The following is a 22774-nucleotide window of genomic DNA, read 5'->3' on the forward strand; positions in this document are numbered from 1 at the left end:
TCACAGGTACTGGGGGGTAGCCCTTCAGCACCTTTTGGGGGAGGGGGGATCCACAACCCCACGGCCTCTCAGCCTCTTGAGAATGATCGCTGTTAATCTCCTTTGGTCCTCCCTGGCACCTGGTATTAGCTGGCCTCGCGCCCATTTTACAAAGGATGAGGCAGAGGCCCAAGGAAGCCAAAGTGACTTGTCCAAGGCCACCAGCTACTCAGTACTTGTTTCCTGAGGCTCAGCCTCCAATTCCAGGCACATCCCCACCCTCCACAACTCCTCAGCTAGCGGGGACATGGTCAGTTCCTTCCTGTCTCCGCTCCGACCCCTCTGGCCTCTCTGTGTAGCTGAGAGGCTGTGGGCATCCTAGTGGCATGGGCAGACAGCCTGGGCACGGCTGCCTTCCCAGCTGAGTGGATGGAGGGGCAGGCAGCTCTTAAAGACGGAAGCCACCTGAGGGACCATTTCATGCCTGGTTCCTGGGTTCCCTCCCCCATCCTCTCTCCTCCTCCAGCCTGGCAGGAGGCTTTCCTGGACCCCCGATAACCTCACAACCCTAGGGTTTCTTGGCAGTGCCGATGGACGTGTGGGGCAGGGGTTGGTTTTGTTTTCTTAATGAAATGATTATAAGATTTGGGCCGATGCCAAATGCAGACTTCTGGGAACGCAGCCTGAGTGTGGGATGAGGGCCCTGCTGGAGGATACATCCGGGAAGGGGGTGGGGGGAGCAGTGACAGGCGGTCCTGAGCCAGGTAGGTCTCATCCTCCACCGTGACCCCCATGCCCCCTCAGGTGGAGCCCTGGACAACCCGGAATGTCAGGTGGATGGTTAAATCGCACAGAGGCTAAACAGGAAAAAAAAAAACCACAAAGAAAGAAGACATTTCCATATATGTAATGTGGTGTGCTGGAAAGAATATAAAACCTGACTCTCATCACAACTCTAACTCGCTGTGTGACTTTGATGGTCACTCTCTCTAGAGTCCCATCTCGGGAATACGGTATTACGGTTGCTGGTGCAGACTTTAGAGCCAGATGGCTGGGTAGTTTAAATCTTTCTGCAAGTTGTCTAAACCTTTCTGTGCCTCACTGTTATCCTCTGCAGAGTGGAAATAATAATCACACCTTATCAGAGAGGGCTGTCTGTGAGGATGGCGTGTTGATACTTGGAAAGTGCCTAGAACTGTGCCTGGCAACCAGCAGGCACTTTGTCAGTGGGAGCTCTCTATTACCATGGACAGAGGAGAGGCCTGGATCCAGCTTGGGGCTCCCAGCTCTGTGTTCCCAGTGGGAGTGTGCCCTCCCACTGTCCCCATGTGTGGGTAGGGTCCCGAGGCCTGGCAGAGATACCTGCACTGGCTGGCTGGGAGCTGAATGTCAGCTGTGCCTTTCTTCTTTGAGATTGTACATGTAGAATTAAGGCGGCTGACCAGGGTGAAGGAGGAAGGGAAAGAGGCAGAGGGAACAGTATTATCAAAGGACACAGGAGTTCGTGTCCTGACCCCTCAGAGGTGGGCAGAAGCCCCAGAAAAAGGTCCCTGGAGGCAGAGCCCCTGAATCAACTCACGCCCAGTGCAGCTGCTTGAGCCTTCCTGGGGCAGCTGCGCTGGCAGTGAGACAAGATGCTTCATGGCCGGTTATCCTCCAGTATGTGTGCGTATGTTTATTGAACCCACTCCATGCCCTGCACGCGCTTCCATGCGCCCTGAGAAGGATCAGTTGAATGGAGGCAGATGGCCAAGCAGCTCCCAAGGCCTGAGCTCATGACTGCCACACTCCCGTGGACACCACCTGGGGCCTCCCTGTCTTCTTCACTCTCCCTCTGAGTGCTGGAGCCCGCATGGGTGACATCTCTGAGTCACAGGAATCCTTGTTGAGACCTGCTGAATCAGCAAGCCCTGCTTGAGGAAGACCTGGCTCGGTGGCTCTGGGGTTCATTGTTCTGTCTCTCAGTCTCAGCTGGAGGGAGCTGGGGTTGTGTATGCCCCTAGCCCCCCGAACCAAAGCCTTACAGAGGAGGTGACCCAGCCCTGAGCCTGGGAACCACTTTCTACCCACACCCCCCAGGGGGACCTACATCCGGTGGCTTTGCTCATTCATACTTACTGGCCTGGGCTGGGACAGGATCCAGGAGCCCATCCCTCTGGAGGTGAGCGGGGGAGGCCTGGAGGAGGCTCCTCCTGCACCACATTCTCCCCCCACCCCCACCCCAGCCTCCACGGCCTGGTTGGTCCTGAGGAGGTAGGCTCTGCACGACAGGCTCCCCAGCTGGGTGAAGCATCCTCCCTCCCACTCTGTCCAGTGCAAGCCGCGGCTGCCTTCCCGGCTGCAGTGCTGTGATTTATTGGCGGCTCCTTCTCGCCAGGGCCCACGGCAGGAGGAGTTCAAACACCCGCAGGAGAAGCCACCAGCTCTTGATCCCTGAATCAGGCTTCCCAAGGGCTTCCGGACATTCATCAAGGAGCCACGGCGCCAGGGCCGCAGCTCTCCCTTTCTTCTTCCTTCTTCTGCCTCCCAAGTCATCCCTCCGGGCTGTGCCCCCCTCGCCGAGGTCACTCGGAGAGCTCCCCCAGTGCGCTCAGAGGTGGAGAGTGCCTTTGTCTGCAGCCGCTTTCCTATAGATCCTTATCAAGGCAGGCGCCCAGGGGGTGGAGCGGGCCACTTTGGGCCTCAGGCTTTTGAGCAAATCTTTGGAAGTTGGAAAAGTGGAGTTGGAACGTGGAGTAAGTGGAGAGAAACCCTTCTGAAGCAGGAACTGGTTGGAGTACCCATATTTCTCCAGACTCCAGGCTTGTAGTATTAAGAGCCTGCTAACCTAGTGAGCCGAACTGGGGCTTGAATGGGACCAAGCAGGCCTTGAAATTAGCATGTGAAAACGCGAGCTTTAGCCAGGAGGCCTTCTGTGAGGGCTGGTGAATGGATTCTTGAAAACAATTTGTTTTCCTAATTACATAAATCTGCTAGTGGAGAGTATTTACCTTTTTTTTTTTTTCCTCACCTGGGGAAAGTCAGTTGGTCCCAGGCCTGTGAAGTTTAAATAAGCGTATCACTACTCTTCTCTCACCCCACCTTGGGGCTCCTTCCAGAGCAGGTCCCAGGGAGAGCTGGGAGGTGGGGGAGGAGTGGGGCTGTCATTAGTTTCCCAGGCCCTGCCACCAGGTCTGTGTTCCTCTGATGGAAACCTCTGCTCAATTCCAGTCCAAATTCTGGTTCAACCTATAGGAGTGGTTTTTCTGAATTCAGTGCCTGGAGCCACATGGTACCACCACATACCGGGTATTTCAAGAATGAACCTGGAAGTTCCAAACATTTGGGTCTTTGGTGGCTCCAAAGGCACTAAGAATCAGACAAATATTGTGAACTATCATTGCAGAGAACTTCTGGGAGGGGAGGATCCAGAAGAACGTTGTTCTGGTTATTTGAGGTCTTGGCAGCTTTGAATTCTGTATAATCGAGGTTTGAGCCCTGACATCATGTTAAAACCAGATTTATGATAGAAAACAGGTCTTAGGGACATCCGTCTCAGTGTTTTCTTCTGAAACGTGGACCCAGCTGTCGTGCCTCCTCTGTTTCTGGGTGTCACTGGCTGAGCACTGGGCTTTGGAGTCTGTGGTATGCAGGATCTGCAGTGGGGACTGGGCCAACCAAAGAGAAAGATGGAGGGTCTTCACTGGCCACAGGGCTCTTCCCTCATGGGCTCCCAAACCCCTGTGGGGCTGCTTGGGAGGGCAGGGCCCCAATGGATGTCTCAGTGAATAAATGACTGTCCCTGAAGAAGCCATTGTAACCCAAGATGAGGGAAGTTTCCTCCGAGGAGGGGAGACTGAGCAGAGCCTGGAATTTGGGCAGAGCAGAAAAGTCCTTACCCTGGCTGCCCCAGGGTTGGCCCTGCAGGAAGGCGATGCAAATTAATCTCTCTTGCAGGAAGCTAGTTCTTGTCCAAAAGGCAGCAAGTTATAAAGTATGAATTAATCCATTTAACCAGCTCCTCTGAGGGAAAGCCCATGACAACTGCATTTCCAAATGCCATCTCTGAAAGTGATATTTCAAGTGGCAGTGGGTGGGATTAGAGCCTGCTAACGATTTATGTCAAACAAGGAGCAAGAACATAATTTCTAGATATGTGATTTGTTTCAGGCACTTCCAGGGCTGGCAGTAGGATAGACACGAAGGTTCAGGGGCCAGCCGGAGCTCAGACTGAAAAGGAGGGGGGAGGCTGTGTAATCGGGAGTGATGGAAGGAGAACAGGAGAAGCAACGTCAAAGGCTACCTGACCTGGTCATTTACCCATGATGGCAAGGAGAGCAGTGCAGGGCAGTCTAATACAGAGGAGATTTTTCAAGGCAGTTCTGGTTACCCTTCATTAGGGTGAATGATGGGGCCCCACTTACCTTCCTAATTGTTTGGGCAGTTAAGTCGACACTCAAGAAACCTTCACTGCAGGTGGGCTGGGGGAAGGGGCTTAAAATAGTTTCTCCCAAGAGGGTCGTGGTGATGGGAAGTGCCTACAAAAGAGGAAGGAGCGAAGAACCCTTTGGGGTGGTAGGGCGGCGGGTGGGCTTCCAGGTGTGTCTGCTCAGCTCAGCGCCAGCAGCCCTTGCGACAGACAGGCTGGAAGGAAGAGGCCGCGGCCACCACAGGATGCAATGTCAGGAAGGCAGCAGCTCCCGGGGCGGGGCAGTGCAGCGCTCAGTAGCCGCCCCCGGCTTCCCTACCGCCGCTGGTTCCAGGGCACAGGAACTCCCCGAAGTCAGCGAGCTCGAGCGTACGTGCGCCCGCTCACCTTGCCTCGGGGAATCCCAGGGGCGGCAGGGGCATCAGTGCCAGGGAAGATGCCAGGCCGCCTGCCTTCTCCGCCCCCTAACCCGTTCCGAAAATCCTTGAAACCAGGTCGCAATCCAGATGCCCCAGTCCCGCCCCGCCTCCTCTCCTCCCCCGGGCCGAGGCCGCCTCCAGGCCAGCTCCCTCCTCCGCCCCCACCCTGCCTTGGACCCTCATTAGCATGACCACTTGGGAGGATTCTCTGGGGGGCGGGAGACACCCGAAGTCATCCACCGCCTGCGCATTCCCGGCGGCCCCCTCGGGCGGCAGCGTTCCGGGAGACCCACTTGCACAAGTGTTGCTTCCAATTTATTGCCTGGGCGGGGGAGGGAAGGGGGCCTGGTCGCCGCCCCCGCCCGGAGGCTGGAGCGCTGCCTGTCGGGTCGTGCGTTCGCTCGGCGGCGGCGTGCACCAGCACCACCCCTGCGTGCAAGTTTGAAATGTGAGCTGCCTCCGATTCATACTCGCTCGCGCTCCCTCGCAGCAAAGTGGCTGGGCCGACGGTCTGCGCGCGCGAGTGAGTGCGGGTGGCGGGTGGCGGGCTGGGGGGCGGGGGTGCGGACGGGAGGCTCGCGGGGCGGGGAGGGCGCGCGCGAGCCAGGGCTCCCTGGAGACGCCGAGGCAGGTCTGCTAGCCTTTCATCTTCTCTCCGCGCTCCTCCTCCTCCCTCCCCTCCCCCCGCCGCGGCGCGCCCGGCCTCCCCCGAGCCCCCAGCCCCACGCGGGCGCACGCAGGGTGGGTGGTCGCGCCGGCGGGGTACGGGCGCGCGGCGCAGGGCGCTGGCCGTGGGAAGTTTCGCTGGCGCGCCCCGTGCACCCCCGCCCCCCGCGCGCCCCCGGCCCATCCCCGTCCCCGGAGGGCTGTCGCTTGCGCCCGGGCGCGCGGCTGGCTGCCTCCTCGGCGGCGGCCCCATTAACGGAGCCTCCGCCTGTGATTGGCTTCGCCCGGGAAGCTGGAGACGGGCGATGAATAATTGATGTGTGCTGTGCGGTAGCCGGACGGCGGCGGCGGTGGCGGGCAGCAGCGAGCGGGAGCGCGGGAGCCGGAGCGCCCTCGGAGCGGGCAGCGCGGAGCGAGCGGGCGCCGGAGCCGCCCGGGGCCCCGCGCCGCCGCCGCCGCCGCTCCGGCGCGGAGCGGGGATGCAGGCGGCGCCCGCTGCCTGCGTGCAGCCTTTGTTCGGCGCCGGCTGAACCCTGCCCCGAGTCGCTCGCTGCGGCCGCCCCCGGCTGGGCCCCAGCCCCCTGCGGGCGCCAGGGCGGAACCGCGGCCGGTGCAACTTCCAGGTAAGTGCGGGGTTGGAGGGGCCGGCGCCGGGGCGCCCGCGGACCGGGCCCCGGCTCCCTCCGGGAGCGGGGGTGAGTGTGCGTGCCTGTGTGTGACAGAGGAGGGCCGGTGCATTGTGGGTAGCGCCGTGTGCTGCATGGTGTCAGCCCGAGGCTTGGCCGCGAGAGTGGCACCGGCGTGCACCGGGCCCGTTTTGTGCGCCCACACAGGGGCCCCTCATTCTCTTCGGGGCCCGGGGCCAGGGTGCTCCCCTACCGCCCCCACTCTCGAAGGTGAAGTGTTGGCTCTCCAGCAGACATTTTACAAGACTCCGTCCTCAATCGGCTGCTATTGCAAAAATAAGAATCGGCCAGGAAGCCTTCCGCGGAGGCAGCCGCCGAGGGTTCTTAACTTCAAGCTGCTCCTTTGTCAGGATGCAGCCCTAATGCTGAAAGCGCCCAGAGACCCCGAGGTGCGCTGGTGGTGCCACCATTGCGGCAGAGCGCCCTTCCGAGAGGTGGTGGGTGCAGAACAGACTTCTGACAAGTGTCTGCTGGGAGGCCGGCTGGAGGAGGAGGAGGAGGAGGAGGAGAGATGGGTTTGCACTAGAGAGCAGGAAGGGGCCTTTCTGGGGGTGCCTGACACCAGGCTGTGGAGATCTTGTTTAAGACCTTGGAGAGAGGGTTTCTCAGAGGACTGCCTGGGCTGAAGGTCTGTCTTGGTGGTCAGGAGCATGTGGGTTTGGTGTTGGGGTCTTAACAAGCCTTGGTGCCTGGAGCACTAGATAGGTCCCACTTCTTGAGTCCAACTGGAAGCCAGCTTGGGTGAGACTAGGAGACGTCAGGCTGTCTTTCCCTGCCCTAACCCTTTGCACCAGTGAACCTCCATAGATGGGCTTCAGGACACCATCACTCTCAGGATGGGGGCCTGGGTCCCCTGTCCTCCACCCAGGCTGGACTGGCAGATGGGTGCTAGGCATGGCTGGTAGCTCGTCCAGCGGGAAGGTCTTGTGAGGCGGCTGGGAAGGAGTTGGTACCAGAGAGCTTCTTAATGGGCCATCCTTGAGAATGGGCCAGAAATTCGATTGGGGAATGAGTTGGAGTGGGAAAGGTGATGGCACCCTGAAATCAGGGTGACCCCAGAAGGTGTATAGGGACCAGGCCCCTTCCAGTTCTGGAGCTCTGGGCCGGAAGCTCATCTCCCATCCGCTACAGAGCAGAAAGCCCTGTCCCTCGGCAGGAGGGGTGTGGTGGGGGGGGTGAGTCTTGAAGTCCACGTGGCTGCTGGTAAGCCTGTTCCCCTTTTTGTGTGCTAGCCAGGCAGTGACTACCCCCCAACTAGCAGGATTCAAGTCCCCTCCTGAGCTATTTTTACCCTGAACTTCCTTAGTGAGAAACCACCGAACAGCGATGCTTTGGTGAGAATCTGGGTCTTTACCGGAAGCAGCAGCCTGCGCAGAGTTTGAGACTTGCTTCATAGTGCTGTCTCTGCTCCCTTGCACAGCCTCCTCGACAACAAGAGCCCCTTCGCCTCTCTCTCTTTTGCCTCCTGGTTCTCACGACAGTCTGTGCACTCAGGGACTTGGTAGCGCCGTTTCAGATGGCAAAATTGATGTCCTCAAGAACACCCAGTAGGGGACAGAGGAAGCCAGTCAGCTCTGACTGGAGTGTGGCCTTGACTGTGAGCTCCTTGAAGGCAGGGGCCATGTGTTTACTCATCACAGTATACCCCGGTGCCAGCCACCGTGCCTGGCAGGTGGTAGGTGCCCAGTGACGACTGAGTGACTGCATGAGCAGAAAGCTGGCCGCGTGCTGCTTTCCCTGTGGGAGTGGGGAGGTGATGGAGAGATTGAAAGAGTGCTTCTGCTTGTAAGTCAGTGTTGGCTCAGTACTAAGCAACAAGGCTGAGCTCAGTCCCTGGGAACTCCAAGATGAGTTCCGAGTCTGATGTTAGCCAGTCAGACTGAGAGGTCCCACAGATGTTCAGCCAGAGTCCTACCTGGGAGCTTGCTCATGGCTCTTTCTGGGTCACATGCCAGGGAGTAAGGACGGCGGAGCTGTGTTTAGAACTGCATTGTTCAGTATGGTAGCTACTAACCGCATGTGGCTGTTTATACCCTTAAATTAATTACAAGTTCAGTTTCTCCTTTGCACCAGCCACATTTCAAATGGTCAGCAGCCGCATGTGGCTAGTGACGACCAGATTGGGCAGCTCAGATCATAGAACATTTCCGCTGCGGCCGCAAGTTCCATTGGACAGCTCTGGCCTAGAATGATGGAGACTTAGGACAGAAGTGAGGTGAGGACACTAGACCAGAGCCCACAGGTGTGACAGTGCAGGAAGAGTCCATTGGATACAGGGACCTTCCATTTTCTTAGCACTGCATCTTCTGACAGCCTCCCAGTAAGGGGAGTATAGACAAGCCAGGTGCTCCCACTTAGCACGGGAGAAAGCCGAGATTCAGTTTTGCCCAAGGTCACCACCCAGCGAGCGGCGTGAGCCCCAGGTCTCCGACTCCTCCGCCAGTGCATTACCACCCAGCAGAGGTCAGCCAGGGGGGCAAGGGTGGGCAGCGGTCCCAGGAGCAGCCTCAGACCTCCCTGAGGACCGTCTTGGTGCCCGGTAGGCGTCAGTCTTTGTGAAGTCATCCATCGATCAGGCGGGAGAGCCAGCTCAGCCTCGAGTCCCCAGGAACAGAGAGTTCTGAGCTGTCAGAGCTGGAAGGAGAGGGAGACGGGCTCCCTGGTAAGGGAGGTGTTTACCTTGATCGATGCGGCTTTGGTCCCAAGGGAGAGGCTGGCTCTTCTCCACTGGGAAGGACCCCATCGGTAGGCCTGTGGCCAGGTTCATTAGCACCACCCCAGAGGGAGGTGTGCAGGCCCCAGCCCCGAGGGGAGAAGGGGTGGGGGACATTTGGCTAACACAAGATGCCCTTCGCTCCCGTCCTGCCAGGGCCTGCTGCCCCTCATGTCACGGGCCATTCGAGGTGCCACTCTCCCCTTTGCTTTCCCTGAAGCCTCAGCTGCAGGAGGAAACTCTCCCAGGGCCTGGCAGAGAGGCAGCAGCCTCAGGAGGGAGCCTGCTCAGGGAAAAACAAGGCCCCTACCCTCTAAGCACTTCCAACCTCTCTGGGCCAGAGGGGCAAAGTGACTTCCTGCCCCAAGGTCATATGGCAGGGCAGGCCTGGGATGGAACTGATGCCCTCTTACGTTCCATTGCAAATCCCAGTCTGCCGTTTTCAACTTGAGGTTTATATAAGATTTAATTGTGCCTTGTTTCACTTTCCTCCTCCATCCCTGTGAGGTCACTTTGTCTCTGGCCTTGTCCCTGTGTCCTGAGGTGCCCACCTCCCCCCTGCAGCAGGCCTCACTGCAGCTGCCTGCTCCCCTGGGCCCTGAGCTGACCGAAGGAGGAAGTCTCAGTAGGGGCTGGCTCTCTGCCAGGGACCCCAGCAGCCCCAAACCGGGGTCCTCAAGGCCCATCCAGGGGAGCTTGAGAGATGAGAGGATCTTTGGGGACAGTCCCAGGTTTCCAGTCCCCTTGAGTGAGGTGGAGTTGTTGTTCAGGGCCTCTGCTTACCGTGCCTTTCCCTGGAGCCAAGGTGGGCCACCTGGGGATTCTCACAGCACGCTTGATCCCCAGAGTCTGATTGTGCCGTGTGCCCTTCAACACTGACTGACAGAGCCAGACCCTGACCCCACCACCCAGAGCGTCAGGCTGGGCCTGCGAGGCACTCTGCTGCCCTCCTGCCCCCTTCCTCTCAGTAGCTGTAGACGTGGCACGGACTCCTGCTTGGAGCCCCCGAGGCCCTCTGGGTCCTCCGACTGCCTCCACCTACCCTTGGGGGGAGGCCAGGCCTTACAAGTGCCGGGCCCGGGGCAGTAGTGGGTGCTTTGTGCATGTGTGGTGAATGAAGGTCGGGACTTTGGCCAGGACACCCACATTCCCTGAAGCCAAGGCTCCCCAGTCACCCTGGAGTTTCGGTAGTTGTGGGGTAGAGCCCAGCCTCTGTGATTTGGCTTTGGTTTTGTAAAGCCCCCCTCAGATAATTCTGATACTGTTGGTGGCAGCATGGCTCCCAGGGCCTAGCATTCAAGTGATAACGTCTATGATCTGTTACCAAACTAGTGTGACCTTTGGCAAGTCACTTCCCCTCTGGGGGACCTCTGTCCTCATCTCTGTACTGAGAACATCGCCCTCTGTCTCATCTCTGAAAGGTAGACTCCACTCCAGGAGTTGAACTCCTGGAGTCTTGGGCCAGAGGGTGTGTGTGTACGATGTGAGGAGACAGGAGACTGAAGGAGGTCTGGCCCTGCCTTTGGGTGCTACCTGCTGCCAGCATCTGAGGATGCAGCGGGAGATAGTAAGGTGCATGGGGGCGAGGAGAATTGAATGAATAGAGTCTTATGCTCCACACCCTAGGAGCTGTAGGAGGAGGGGAAGGTGGTGCCTTTGGGGCTGGGGTAGCCTGAAACTCTTCCCAGGTGGCCCTTGGTTTTGGAAATGGGTAGGATTGGGGTCTTGGGTAAGAAGGGGAATGAATGTCAGGTGGCACACCTAGGGAGGCGGTCCCTCCAGACGAAGCAGCAGAGGTGAGCACGGGAGGTGGGGCCATAGCTGAAACAGATCTTATCCCAGGAGCCTGGATCTTATCCCCGGGGCAGGGAGGAGCCAGGGAGGCCCCTGGGACTCCCAGGGCTTCTGGGAGCAGGGATGCTGCTGGGTCGAGGCAGGAATCCATCCAGGGAAGTGGGGGAGCCCTGCGAGGTTGGAGCTCTGCTGCAGGAACGTCCCTGTCTCTGCTGACGCAATGGAAAGCTCGTTGTGTTGCAGGGTTCCTGTTCTGCGGTCACCCGTGGTGGGGGGCGAGCGCAGCCAGCTCTTCTCAGGAGCTCCGGGAACTTGGTAGAACTTGTCCAGGCCTCCCCTCTGTTCTCTCCTGGGAAAAAGAGAACCTTGTTTGTAGACTCTGCCCCTAGTGCCTCGGGGGGGGGGGGGATGGGGGGGGGAATGTGTTACAGCCATGCCCCCAGAGGGTTTAAATCCATGTGGGCGGTTCCTTGGGACTGGAGGGGACAGGTGACAGGGGACAGCCTTTGGACTGGCATGCGTTTGGTCGCACACCCTCCCATGCCTCCTCCGGCAGAGCCTGAGGCGGCCCTTGATTTATAGGCACCCTCCCTCTCCACCTCCCAAGAGTGTGACCTGGTTGGCAGCTTCGTAATTGTGCACAAAAGACTTAACAGCCCCTGATTCAGACCCTACGTGTGGGAGGGAAGGCTGTGGAAAATGGGGGGCCACATTTCAGAGGGGAGAGGAAAAAAGCCCAGGGAGGAGCCCATCTTTCTGTCACCTCCTCTCCACCCTGCCGCTACTAGGCCCAGCTCGAACGTCACCAGCCAGGAGGCCTTCCCTGGTCCCCTGACCCCAGCACACACACAGACACAGGACCCCATCTCTTGGCGGTCCTTTCCACTCCTTTGTGCTTCCGGGACCCACAACCTTACATCAGTCTGTTTTATGTGGTCGTTTGCCCACCGGGTGTCATCCCCACTAGGTTGTACATTGCTGGACAGGCCGCCCCTGACTAGTATCGATGCTGGGTACTCAATATACGTCTCTTAAATGACCAGCCCGGGCTTAGGTGTGTTGCAGCAAAGGCAGTCACCCAGGAAGAAACAGAGAGGTCCGAGCTCTTGGGCCAGCTCTGGCTTCCCAAGTTGACATGTGACGTGCGGGAGCCCTCGTCCTTCTCGGGGACCCCACATGTAGGAAGAATCACTGGGTTTACCATGCTGTCTGATCGAAAGGCCACTAGCCACAGGTGGCTATTTAAGTGTATATTAGATAAAATTAAATGAAATTCTATTTCAGGCCCTCAATCACACTAGCCACATTTCAGGTTCTCAGTAGCCCCGTGGGGCTGGTGGCTACCATATTGGACAGTGCAGTGGTTGAAGGTTTCCATCATCATGGAAGGTTCTGTTGGACAGTGCTGGAGGGTGTCTAAGGAGTCTCACAGCTCTGTCATCACAGATCTATAGGGAGGCAGGGTCCCGGGGCCTCTGCCTGCCTCTCTGTTAGCAGCTCCCACCCCCCTCCGTGCACAGGGCCCTGGACTTTCCCCGCTGTCCTTTCTGTGAAACACAGGGCCCCGCAGAACTTCCCTGCTTCACCCACCCCCACCCACACCCTGGGTTCTTCAGTGAGGCCACCCAGTGTCCTTCCCAAGACAGCGTCGGGGAGTAATTATGAAACCCACAGCTGTCGTTTACTGGGTGACCTTGGGCAAGTCACTTAACTTCTCCAAGTCTCTGTCTCCTAATGAATAAAACACAGCTGCCTGTGTCTGCCTCTGCCCGGCAGGGTTGCGGCAGTGGGTAAATGAGATGGGGCTTTGAGCACTTAGTGTCTGGCACATAGTAATTGCTCAGTAAGTGGCAGCTCTCATTACTATCAGGTTGACTTCATACCCTCTCAGCGTATGATCAGCTCCCAGACCAGCTGGGCTTTCGGTTTCTCTTGAATTCCCCAGCACAAGAGCCTGGGTCCCGGCCACACCACGGGCCTCAGTTCCTTGTCTGTAAGGTGCCCCTTGCACTGTGTGTTGTGACCAGAGACCTGGCCGCACAGGGCGGAGGGCGGGCTGTCCAGGGGCTCGTGCTGCCTCCTGCGTGGCTGCTGTTAGCAGGAGAGGCTGAGAAAGCCAGGGGAGAGCGAGGGGTGCAGTGTGCCTGCCACTTGTTCTGTCCTGATGAGAAACTGCAGGGCTTCCCCGCTGGCAGACGTCTGGTGTCCTCGCCCTGGAGGAAGGGTGGGTGGGCCAGCACAGGCGCCCACTTTCATTTCCTTCTTGGGGGAGGAGCTATATATACATCTACACCTTGGACTCCTGAAGCCCCCTGGGCAACTTGCCCAAGAACTTCTCCCTTCTGAGGTCCACGGATAGTTCGTTTGGGTCCATGAGCCCCCCAGCTTGTGTGGAGTGCATTTTCTGGGCAGAGGGCCTGTGAGCCGCGTTGTGTCGAGGTGGCTCCCAGGGCCCAGCAGCCCTGAAGGAGGTGGGCTGGCAGGGTAAGGCCCGTGGGTCCAGGCCTGGCTTCCAGCTGTCCAGAGGACTCCCGGAAAGGCACTCAGTGAAAGGAAATTCTCCGAGTTGGGGGAGAGCCACAGGAGCCAGTGTGCTGTTTCATCTCATACCCCAGGGCTTGACAACCACTGGGTGCTGGGTGCTGGGCTCCGGGAAGCAGGACAGCACTCAGGCCCAGCCTTGGAGAGTGAGGCGGCAATAGTCTCGGGGAGCAGACTGCGTGCAGGGCGAGTGCAGGGGCAGCTGGGGCTGGGGGGCCGGGCCATGTGGCTTCCTAGGGATTTGTCTCCACGGGGAGAAGTAGCTGAGGTGAGGGCTGGGCATTCCCAGAGAAGTGGATATGGAGGGCATTCCAGATGGGGAGGGCGTGGCCCTCCTGTGGCTCCCCCTTACTAGAGGCTGGAGACCCTCACACCTCAGAGTCCCCCTTCCCCAGCCTTGCTCACCAGCATCTCTCCCCCTCCTCTCCTGTACTCTCCACACAATGGTCCTCTAACCCTCTCTAAGCCTCAGTTTCCTCATCTGTAAACTGGGGGACTAGCACTCATCTCATTGGGTCCTAGGAAGATTAAAGAGCATATTCCAGCTACAGCTTGGAACACAGTGCTGGGACCTGGTCAGCCCTGAGTAAGCATTAGCTGTCCTTGCTGCTCTGTCATGGGTCTCCTTGTGTTTGTGCTAGGCCTGTTCCTCTGGGGACACATCCTCCTGCTTCCCTGCCTCATAACTTCCATCACAGCCCAAGAGTATCCAAATGCTCCCCCATCTCACCTGCTCCTGCGCCTGCACAGGGGTGCCTTTCCTCCAGTGACCTGACAAACATGCGGAATGCCCACCCCCCTCCCCCCAGCCTGAGAAACCCTGGAGTCAACAGCCCCCCACCCCACCCCCCAATCTCCCCTGGGGCCCTGAGAGCTCTTGGCCTCGGGCTCAGGCCTACCTCACTGCTGAGAGTAGCTTGTGGCTTCAACCCTCAGGTGTGTCTGCTTTTCATTTGCCAACAGCAGGTCCCCAAAGCTCCTGGGCAGTCCTGGGGAAGCCCCTGCAGGGAGAACAGATACCACCATCCTGGGGGGCTCAGGGCAGTGGCACCCAAAGCAGAGAAAGCCCCCACCCCCACTTTATTGGACCCAGGGCAGCCTTGCCACTGGGTCTCTAGTGACTTCTGCCCCAGGGAGACAGCCCAGCCCACGGAAGGGGGAACCCAGAGGTCAGCATCAGGACAGGGAAAGGGGCAAGCGCCAAGCAATCGCTTCTTTTTTTGAGCACAGGCCCTGGCTTCTCCTGTCCAGGCCACTTTGACCCTTGAAACAGGAATGATTCCTCCGCTCTCTCCATGCCCCTGCCCCGTGGCACCAGTGAGCAACAGACGGGCCTGGTGGGGAAGAGGGATCATCACCGCCCGGCCCCCCTCCTGACCCCACACCGGCCCGTGCACCCTGTGAGCCAAACCCCTGCAACCCACCTGCCTGGAATTAAGCCTCCCAGCATCAGGCCTGTCAGGGGCCGATAATCCTCTCAGAGCTCTGCGCGGTGCTGTACCCTCTCTGAGAAGTATGTTTGATGACCTGGAAGAGATCTTTGTCCTCAGGTTATAGCCGCCGCAATGAGATTTCTTCCCAAGTTGGGGCATCCCGATGAGTGTGAGGTGCTCCCTGTGGTGAGGACTCTGGCCCAGATAGACCCTAGCCTCCGGATGGGCCTGGCCACCCAGAGACTGGGTTCCCTGGATGCCTCCCTGGTCTTAAACACCTGTTACCTGAAGCCTTGCTGGCACCCCACCCAGGTGATCTGGAGCTTGTGATTCCACTCTGCAGTGCACTTGAGTTGCCTCTTCTGTAAAATGGGAGTCCCCTTCTTTCACAGGCCTGTTGCAGCAACAGGAGTCCTGGAGCAGGTGTCCTGCCGAGGCACTGCACGCACGCCCTCCACGCGTGTCCGCTCACTCATACACGTGCCTGTGCCTTCTCTGGGTTCACTGTGCCATAGTTATAGCCCTCGGTTTGCACGGGAATGTTTTATTTCTTCAAGCTCATGGCTATAGCTCCTTCACGTTTGTATGTTCCGCATCCAAATGGGCAGAAGTACACACTAATACGTTTTGAATGAGTGAACGAACAGATGAAGAGCTGGCTCTGGGTGGGGCACTGTGGGGCATGTGAAGAGAGACAGGGTCCCTGCCCTCTGGGAGCTTAAAGTCCCCAAATGAAGATGGCAGCGCTGGAAGACACCCGGCCGTGCAGGGCCATACGTGGAGTGGTAGTGCGCCTGTTGCAGGGGGGCGGGCCGGCGGGGTATGTTGCAGAAAAGCATAAGACGGAACATTGGAAAATGTTACGTGGGTTTTGCCTCTGCGTACGTTACATCGTGTATTCTTGCGGTTGGACACGCGTGTGTTCGTGTGGACACGCACGGGACGAGACAAGTTGTACGATTGTTGGATGAGTGTATATGACTGTTCTCGTGGGTTTGTGTAGACTCATGAACACGGGGGTTGTTGGGAGTGTCTGTGACGTGGGAGGGGCGCCTTGGGAGCCAGATGGTGTATGTGTGTAAGAACGAACACGTCTTGATCCCTCTGGGGCGCTCAGGCGCCCGCACCATCCCTCCCTACCATTGCTGGGCAGCTCCTCCACTTAGCGGTTGTGTGGCCTCAGGCAAGTTACTGAAGCTCTGAGATGCCTCCGCCTCTGCAGAAACAGGGATGGTAATAGCAGTGACCTTGGGGTGGCTGTGAGGACCCACCAAGTCCATGTGCCTGGCACAAGGGATGTGTTTCATAAATGTTAGTGTTATCGTGCTGGGGTACGAGGGACGGTCCTCCTACTGGCCTGGGGGCCCAGGACAAAGGCAGTCACTGCGCCTGGCCCTGTCCTGCCCCTTCTCCCGTGCAGGCACGCCCTTAGCCCACTCAAACCAGAGGGCAGACATGGAGCTCTGAGAGGGGTAGCGTCTCCAAGGCTCTAGGATGTACTTCCTCCTCAGACGTGGCCAAGGGCATCTGGCCCAGCAGCCTTTCTCACTGCACCACTCCAGGGACTGGGGGAGGGGTCTGGGAAGGCTCGCTGGAGCTGACCCCAGAAGGCCCTTGCCATCCTTGGGAAGATGACTCTGGACCCTCCCAGACCCTCAGGAAAGGGCATTTTGTGGCCTCCTGGTGAAATCAGCCCAGGCTATCCACAGCTTCCTTTCTGCCTGTCTCAGGGATGGCAGAAGAATTCTGTGAATATTCTCAGAGGTTCCTGCAGAGAGAGACTTTCAGATGGTCAGTGTATCAAAGCACTGTAGAGTCGGGAGACCGCTGGGAAGTCACTCGCCTCTCAGGGCCCCCACTTTCCCCATCTGAAAAATGGGGTGGTTGATTCCTGTCCTCCTTGGTGTGGGGACTAGAGTCCAGGCTGGGTCCCTGAACCCTCACAGTCCCATCTCCTGGGCACAGCGCCTGGGCAGGGAGCACCTCCCTCGGTTGGCCTGGCGCCTTCCCCCTGAGCTTCAGCTTCCTGTCACCACCTCTGCGAACTCACCTGGAGCGCTCTGTCCCTTTGGGGGGTTATGTGGGGAGGGAGAACACCCCGGCCAGGTGGCCTTACCTTATACTCCCCACCCAGGGTCCTGACTTCAGGGTACTAAGTAAATAGAGGTCAGATGCTGGCTCTGAGGTCACAAGTGGGAGCAGGGAGTAAAACTATCTGATGTTTCTAGAGCGCTTCGGGGTCCAGAAGAGTGCTTCCACCTGTGTGGTACCATCTCTTCCCGGGGGGTGGGGGGGGATACAGTCACTGCCAACAGTGGGCAGACAGGGGGGCTGAGGGCGGGCGGGTTGTCGGGGTGGCGGGTTGTCGGGGTGGCCTCGAGGCTCCAGCCCTGGCCTTCCACCTTCGGAGTGTGAGTCTTTGATGCCCACCAGAGACCCTCCTCTCCATTTCCCTGGCAGTGCCTGTGGCGGTGTGGGGTCCAGACCATAGGATCCGGGGCTTGGTTAGGGGCTCCCGAGATGATACTGTGACCCTAAAAGGCGATCCACCTGCTGATCACCCAGCATGCCCTGTGTGGACGTGCAGGCCTGCACACGCGCGCACACAAACTCCTGGCCCTCCGAGGTCCCTCTCCATTTAGACAACTTCATTGTAGCTTAAATTCTCATTTTAGCCAACTTCGTTTTTAATGTTGAACAACTATCACTTGTTTGTATATACTTCAGAAGCAAAGTCCCCAGGGGAGAAGCAGTCTGTTTTCTTAAGCTGAATCCTGGAAGCCCAATTAGGAGTGATTGTTCCACTTCTAAGGTTTTCCAGAGGCTGCCTGGCATACCCTACTGAGCCCCTAATTAGGCAGCCAGGGCACCCCAGTTCAGGGCCCAGCCTGGCTGGGGGTAGCCTGTTTGAGGGCCGGGCCGGGGCAAGTTCAGGGCCTGAACCCAGGCCCAGGAGGTCCTTCAAGGGACGGGGGATGGTCCTCTCCTCCATTCAAGGAGGGCCAGGCTTACTGCCCTCCGTTCCAGGGCCCTGGCTGCCTTTGAGGACAGCATGCAGTGAGCCACAGCAGAGTCGAGGCACCCTGGGTTTGAGGGAAGCCGTCTCATCGGGTCTGGGTGGCCTTCACGCCCACACTGATGCTGGTGGGAAGGCTGCCGAGTGCTGTTCTTGCTCTAGTCACTGGGAGGTCACCTGTGATAGGGCCCAGCCTGCCTGTTACCTGTTCACTGTTGATTCACTGAGCTGATTAGAGAGCCCGGTCTGTGGGCCACCACGGTCCTGCATCACAGTCAGTGTGACACTTAGTATCATGGGGCCCAGGAGAAGAGGGTCCAGCCGGGTGGGCCCAGGGAAGGCTTCCCTGGAGAGGGGAGGCTGAACCGTGAAATACAGAGGGCGGTTCAGACAGGTAGAGGAAAGGGGCATCGAGCCTGGAGGCTTTAGAAACCAAACACTTAGTATTTTTGGCCGTAGTTGTGATTTTCAATATGTTGCCTGATCTCTTTTGCTGGAGAAGAAGAGCGTGTAGTAGAAAATAAACATATGCCTGCAGCCTAGGAGTTAGCTGGAGCTGCACACACAGCTGGTGCCTGCTCGCTCCCTGTGGGGCCTTGGCCTCCAGCCTGGGCTGGCTCGGCCCTGTGGTGCCATGGAGTGCCCGTGGCTGCCCTGGGAGGCGCTGCCCCTCGCCCAGCTCAGGCCTGTTCCCTGCAGCCTCCGGGAGGTTCCGGTTTCTGCCCGCCAGGTGGGCGGCTCCCCCCTCCCGCCCCCACCCCCATTCTCCACAGCACACGGCTCGCAACACTGCCCTGCTTCTGCCACCGGAGCCCCCCAGGTGCCATCTGCCACCCTGTTTTCAGGTGGCAAGTAGGCGGCCTTGGGGCAGGGCGAGGAGCACGCAGGCGGATCCCAGATGGGGCAGGTAGTGCCCGGCCTGCTACCTGGCACCTGGGTTGTCCCCACCTGCCTAGGAATAGGTGAGAGCAGGTCTGGTAAAGTGTGGGTGTGTATAAGGGGTCCTCCTCTCTCTTGGCCATCTTTGCATGTATGAGCTGTAGGGTCTGTCTGACCCCTCTGTGTGTATCTGAACATCTGACCGTCTCTGTCTTGAGCCTGGCCGTTCCCTAGGCATATCCCTGCCCGCCTCCCTGTGTCTCTACTCCTTTGTGTCTCTCCACCTGCACCTTGCATCTCTCTCTCACTGTCTCTGAGTCCCTGCCTGTCTTTCTCAGATCCGAGCTGGTGAGGGTGCCTTTGCCATCAGAGCCACACACACCCCCCTCCCCCCCACGTTGGGTTGCTCTGCTTAATTTCATTTTCCCAGAGCTCCAACTCACAGAAATAAACCCTCCCTCCCCACCCCTGCACTTTTTTGATTTAACAAGCCGGCTGCAAAACAATAGTGATTTCCACATCGATCATAAACAGAAGTGATTACCATACAATTACAGCCTGAACCATCAGCCTCCATGCAATCACTGAGCCTCATTGTAAATAGGAAGACAATTCCCTGCAGAATTACCCCCAAATTGGTTTAAGTGGCAACAAAAGAGTGTTGGCATTTTGGCATTTTGGGGAGGGGGAGGGGGAATGCTGGTGGTCCTGGCAGCAGCGGGTCCCCACTGCTGTCTTCCTTGCCTTTGTGGAGGTGGCCTGCGAGGGCGAGCTGCCCACCACCTTCCCCCACCTCATTTCTTTTTGCTTCAGTTATTGCTCCTTGCCCATCTTGGCACCGTTTGTTATAAACTCATTTATACTAATGTGCGAGTGGCTAAGTATACCTTTGACTGGGAGAGTAGAGGCGGGTGAGTCTGGGGGGACGGGATACTCCGGGGAGGGCTCCTCAGCTCCCCTGATTTCCCCTCTCCCCAGCGCCATCTCATCTCTGCCTCTTCCAGGTCACTTCATCCCTCTAGACTCTTCTCCTGGCCTGGCTCCCACCCTGCGGCCTTCCCTCCCCATCTCCCAGCCTAGTGGTGGTCTCCTGCCAGGAGCCTCCTGCTTTCCGTCCAGGGCGGCCTACTCCCTCCTACAGCTGCAGCGTGTCCCCCGCGTCCTCCGCAGCCGCCCAGGCCAGCTGGAAGCCCCCGTGCCTGGCCTCGTGAGCCAGGGCAGCCCATTCCTGGGAGTCTGCCAGCCACCCCTGCAGCAAGTTCCAGGAGGGGCTCACAAAGCAGGCCTCCGCTGACCTGGGCCCGCCCCTTTCCAGCCTCTGGTTTTATGAGAAGTCCTCTGCCAGCAGGCCGTCTCTTGAATGTCTGGAGACTGGACTCCTGAGCGCCAGCCGTTTCTGCAGGGGGCTTGTCTTTGCTTGGGAGGTGATTTCTCTCCAGGGTCGGGCTGCTCTGAAGTTACCGGGAAAGCCTGCCCACTGGCACACTTAGATTCTATCAGATTTGTCCAAATCCAGGTTAGAAGTGCTTCTGCATGTTCCATCTGATCCTCGCAGAAGGATTAGCGCGTGCTGGTGATTTTATTCTCGTCTTTGACGGAGGCGTGATGCAGCTGGCGCCGGGTCACACAGCGCACCAGTGAGGGGTGAGGTCTCAGGCGCCATCTCTCCAGCCTTCTCAGACCTACAGGATGCAGGCTGGCTGTGGTGGGCTGGGTCTCACGTGGTCTCTGACCTGCTCTGAGAGCTCGGACAATACCAGTGATTTGAACAGGTCCCAGTGAGTGACACTTGCGGGTGCTGAGTTCTGCTCACACGTTCATTAGTGCCTCTCATCCCCACTACAGCCCCTGTAAGGGATGGTCACGCCCCCGTTGAGAGCACTCGACTCACTCAGAGCCTGGGTTCCTGGTACGGAAGCTAGTTTGAGGCATGTCTGCTAGCCTGCCAGCCTGTGCTAACTGGCATCCTGTAAAGCAGAAGGCAGCCGGGGTTCCCCGGGCTCTCTCACTGGTCCAGATATCACCGAGGCTCCCTGTCTGGTTGCTCCCTGCCAAAGTCTCGGGACGGGGCCCCATCTAGAGTTGGTATATTTAGAACCCAAAGTTCTGTCCGCTGCCCCAGCTCTGTCCTGCGCTGGGAGGGACCTCAGTGCTGCCCTGGGCCTGGCCTGAGGGGCTGGGGTGAGTTGGGCAGGGGCTGGGGCGACTCTGAGTTGCCCCTGTGTGCCTGGCACCCACCTCTTCCGTGCTGACATTGAGAGGAAACCAGTCTAGAGAAGAAGCTGGTCAACATGGCATCCACACACCGTGGTGGTCCCTGCCTGCCCAGCCAACCTGCCCTCACATGCCCCGTCCCTGAGCCTTTGCTCCTGCTGCACGTCTCCTGGGTAGCCAGGTGTCCAGTGGAAAGAAGGGGAGTTCAAAGCCACAAAGACCTGGACTCAAGTTCTGTGTCTGCCACATCATGCTTTGTGCCATCCTTACCTCTGAGTTCTGCTTCTTTTTCTTTAAAACGGGACTCTGCCCGCCCTGCTGGACGACTAGACAGTAGAGGTGAGCATGTTATCAGATAACAGCTGCTGTTATCCTTGGCCTTAGAATCCAGCCCTCCCTCCGAGAAGGAGGGAGCCCACCCTTCAGTGAACATTCGTCATGTGCAGAGCCTTGCACTGGGCGTTTTAAGGCTGCCTGGTTTGACCCTTCACCACAACCCTGAAAAGACACCCACCAGTGTATCTGCGATGTCCTACACAGGAGCCAGAGCCCCGTGTGGGCGGTCACACTTAGATTTAATGAAGTAACGTTAAATACAACGTAAAACTCAGCTCCTCAGTACAGCAGCCACGTTTCAAGTGCTCAATAGCCACGTGTGGCCCGTGGCCCCTGTTTCGGGCAGCGCAAAGATAGAACCTTTCCATCACTGCAGGAGTTCTGTTGGTCAGGCTGCCCTGTGTTATCATCCCCTCTCACGGGTGTGAAGATGAGACTAGATCAGTGACACGTCACACTCAGGGTCCCAGCTGGAGGAGTGGGAGCTGGGGTGCAAGCCTGGGCCCCTCAGCTGTAGGACACCCTGAGCTCTCCTTTATTGCCAGACCTCATACCTCCTCACACACCCTCCGTGGGACCCTCAAGGGCAAGGACTGTGTTTGCTCTGCATCCCAGTGCCCAGCCTAAGACCTACCCCAGGGCAAGCATTTGGGGCGGTGTTTGCCGAGAGGGCGATGGAATGAATGACCGAACAAACGCTGCCTGCTGAAACTTGGGGGCACACTTCATTCCCCTCCCGCCGGAGGATGCGTAGAGTCAACTGCTGAGGAGTGACGGATGGCCCCTCTCCCGAGATAAATGTGGCAGTCAAGGTAATCGGATTGTGTGTGACGGTCTCATTTGTAGGCGAGGGTAGGAAGCGCCCAGCCATGCCTCGCCTCAGCCACCCATATTAGTTTAATCAAATGCCTAGTATCTAAATGACCGGGCCTCCGTGATAGATGATGTGAGCTTTGCTAAATGCCGTTGCCCTGTCAAACCCAGCTTCTCAAGGCCCTGCCTGGCTCCTGGGTGCTCTCATTTGTTTTTTCTTGCCTGGTTATCTCTGAGTGGGGCAAGGAAGGGGGGCTCTTGCGTCTGTCTTAAGTCTCTGGTTTTTCATGGAGGAGGAGGAAGAGGCCGGAGCTGGGGGAGGAGTGAGATGGAGTCACCTTCCGCCTCTTCTGAGAAGCCTTCCCGGGTGGCTGCAGACAGTCTAGGGGAGCCTGACTCCCCAGAGCCCCTGAACTTGGGCCTCACCATGCACTGTGTGCCTTCTGTCTCGTACAGACTCTCCCCTCCCCTGTGCTAGCTAGCCTTTTCACTCTCTTCAAGGGGTATACCAGAAGTTTTTCCCTTTAATGTTGGAAAATTCTCAACTTTCCCCTTACGGTTAGTGGTGGTTGTGTCCTCTTTGAGAATATTCCCCAATCCCAAGGTCATGGAGGTATTCACCTATATCATCTTCCAGACAATGTATTATTTTGCTTTTTTATTTTTTTTTGGTCTGTGGTGTGAGGTAGGGATCAAGTTTCTGGTCTGCTCATTGTGAGCTCTGAGCTTCTGCTGTGTGCCCCAGACCAGGCTGGGTCCTCCGGAGAAACAAGAGGTAGAAAAGGCACAGTTCTGTCTTCTAGGAATGACAATCAGTTTGAGCTTAAACTTGTGCTCTTAAAAAGGAGGCTGAGCCCAGCATGTATAACATGCCACC

General features: G+C 58.0%; 1 protein-coding gene across 6 annotated transcripts in view; it reads left to right on the forward strand.

Moving 5' to 3' along the window:
• The window catches only part of ZMIZ1 (zinc finger MIZ-type containing 1), a 233614-nt gene that overhangs the window by 159728 nt on the left and 51112 nt on the right, over positions 1-22774 (forward strand). Inside the window, exons 1-2 of one of the 6 annotated variants that reach the window (XM_082408765.1) lie at positions 5281-5329; positions 5807-6095. The exons of 4 other annotated variants lie outside the window; for them this stretch is intronic. The gene's annotated coding sequence lies outside the window, so the exon portion shown is untranslated. Of the gene's footprint in view, positions 1-5012; positions 5330-5806; positions 6096-22774 lie in introns of those variants that run through there. One more of the 6 variants, XM_082408766.1, reaches the window with a different exon arrangement.

Source organism: Balaenoptera borealis (assembly GCF_965194805.1).
Source record: "Balaenoptera borealis genome assembly, chromosome: 10".
Lineage (NCBI taxonomy): Eukaryota > Metazoa > Chordata > Mammalia > Artiodactyla > Balaenopteridae > Balaenoptera > Balaenoptera borealis.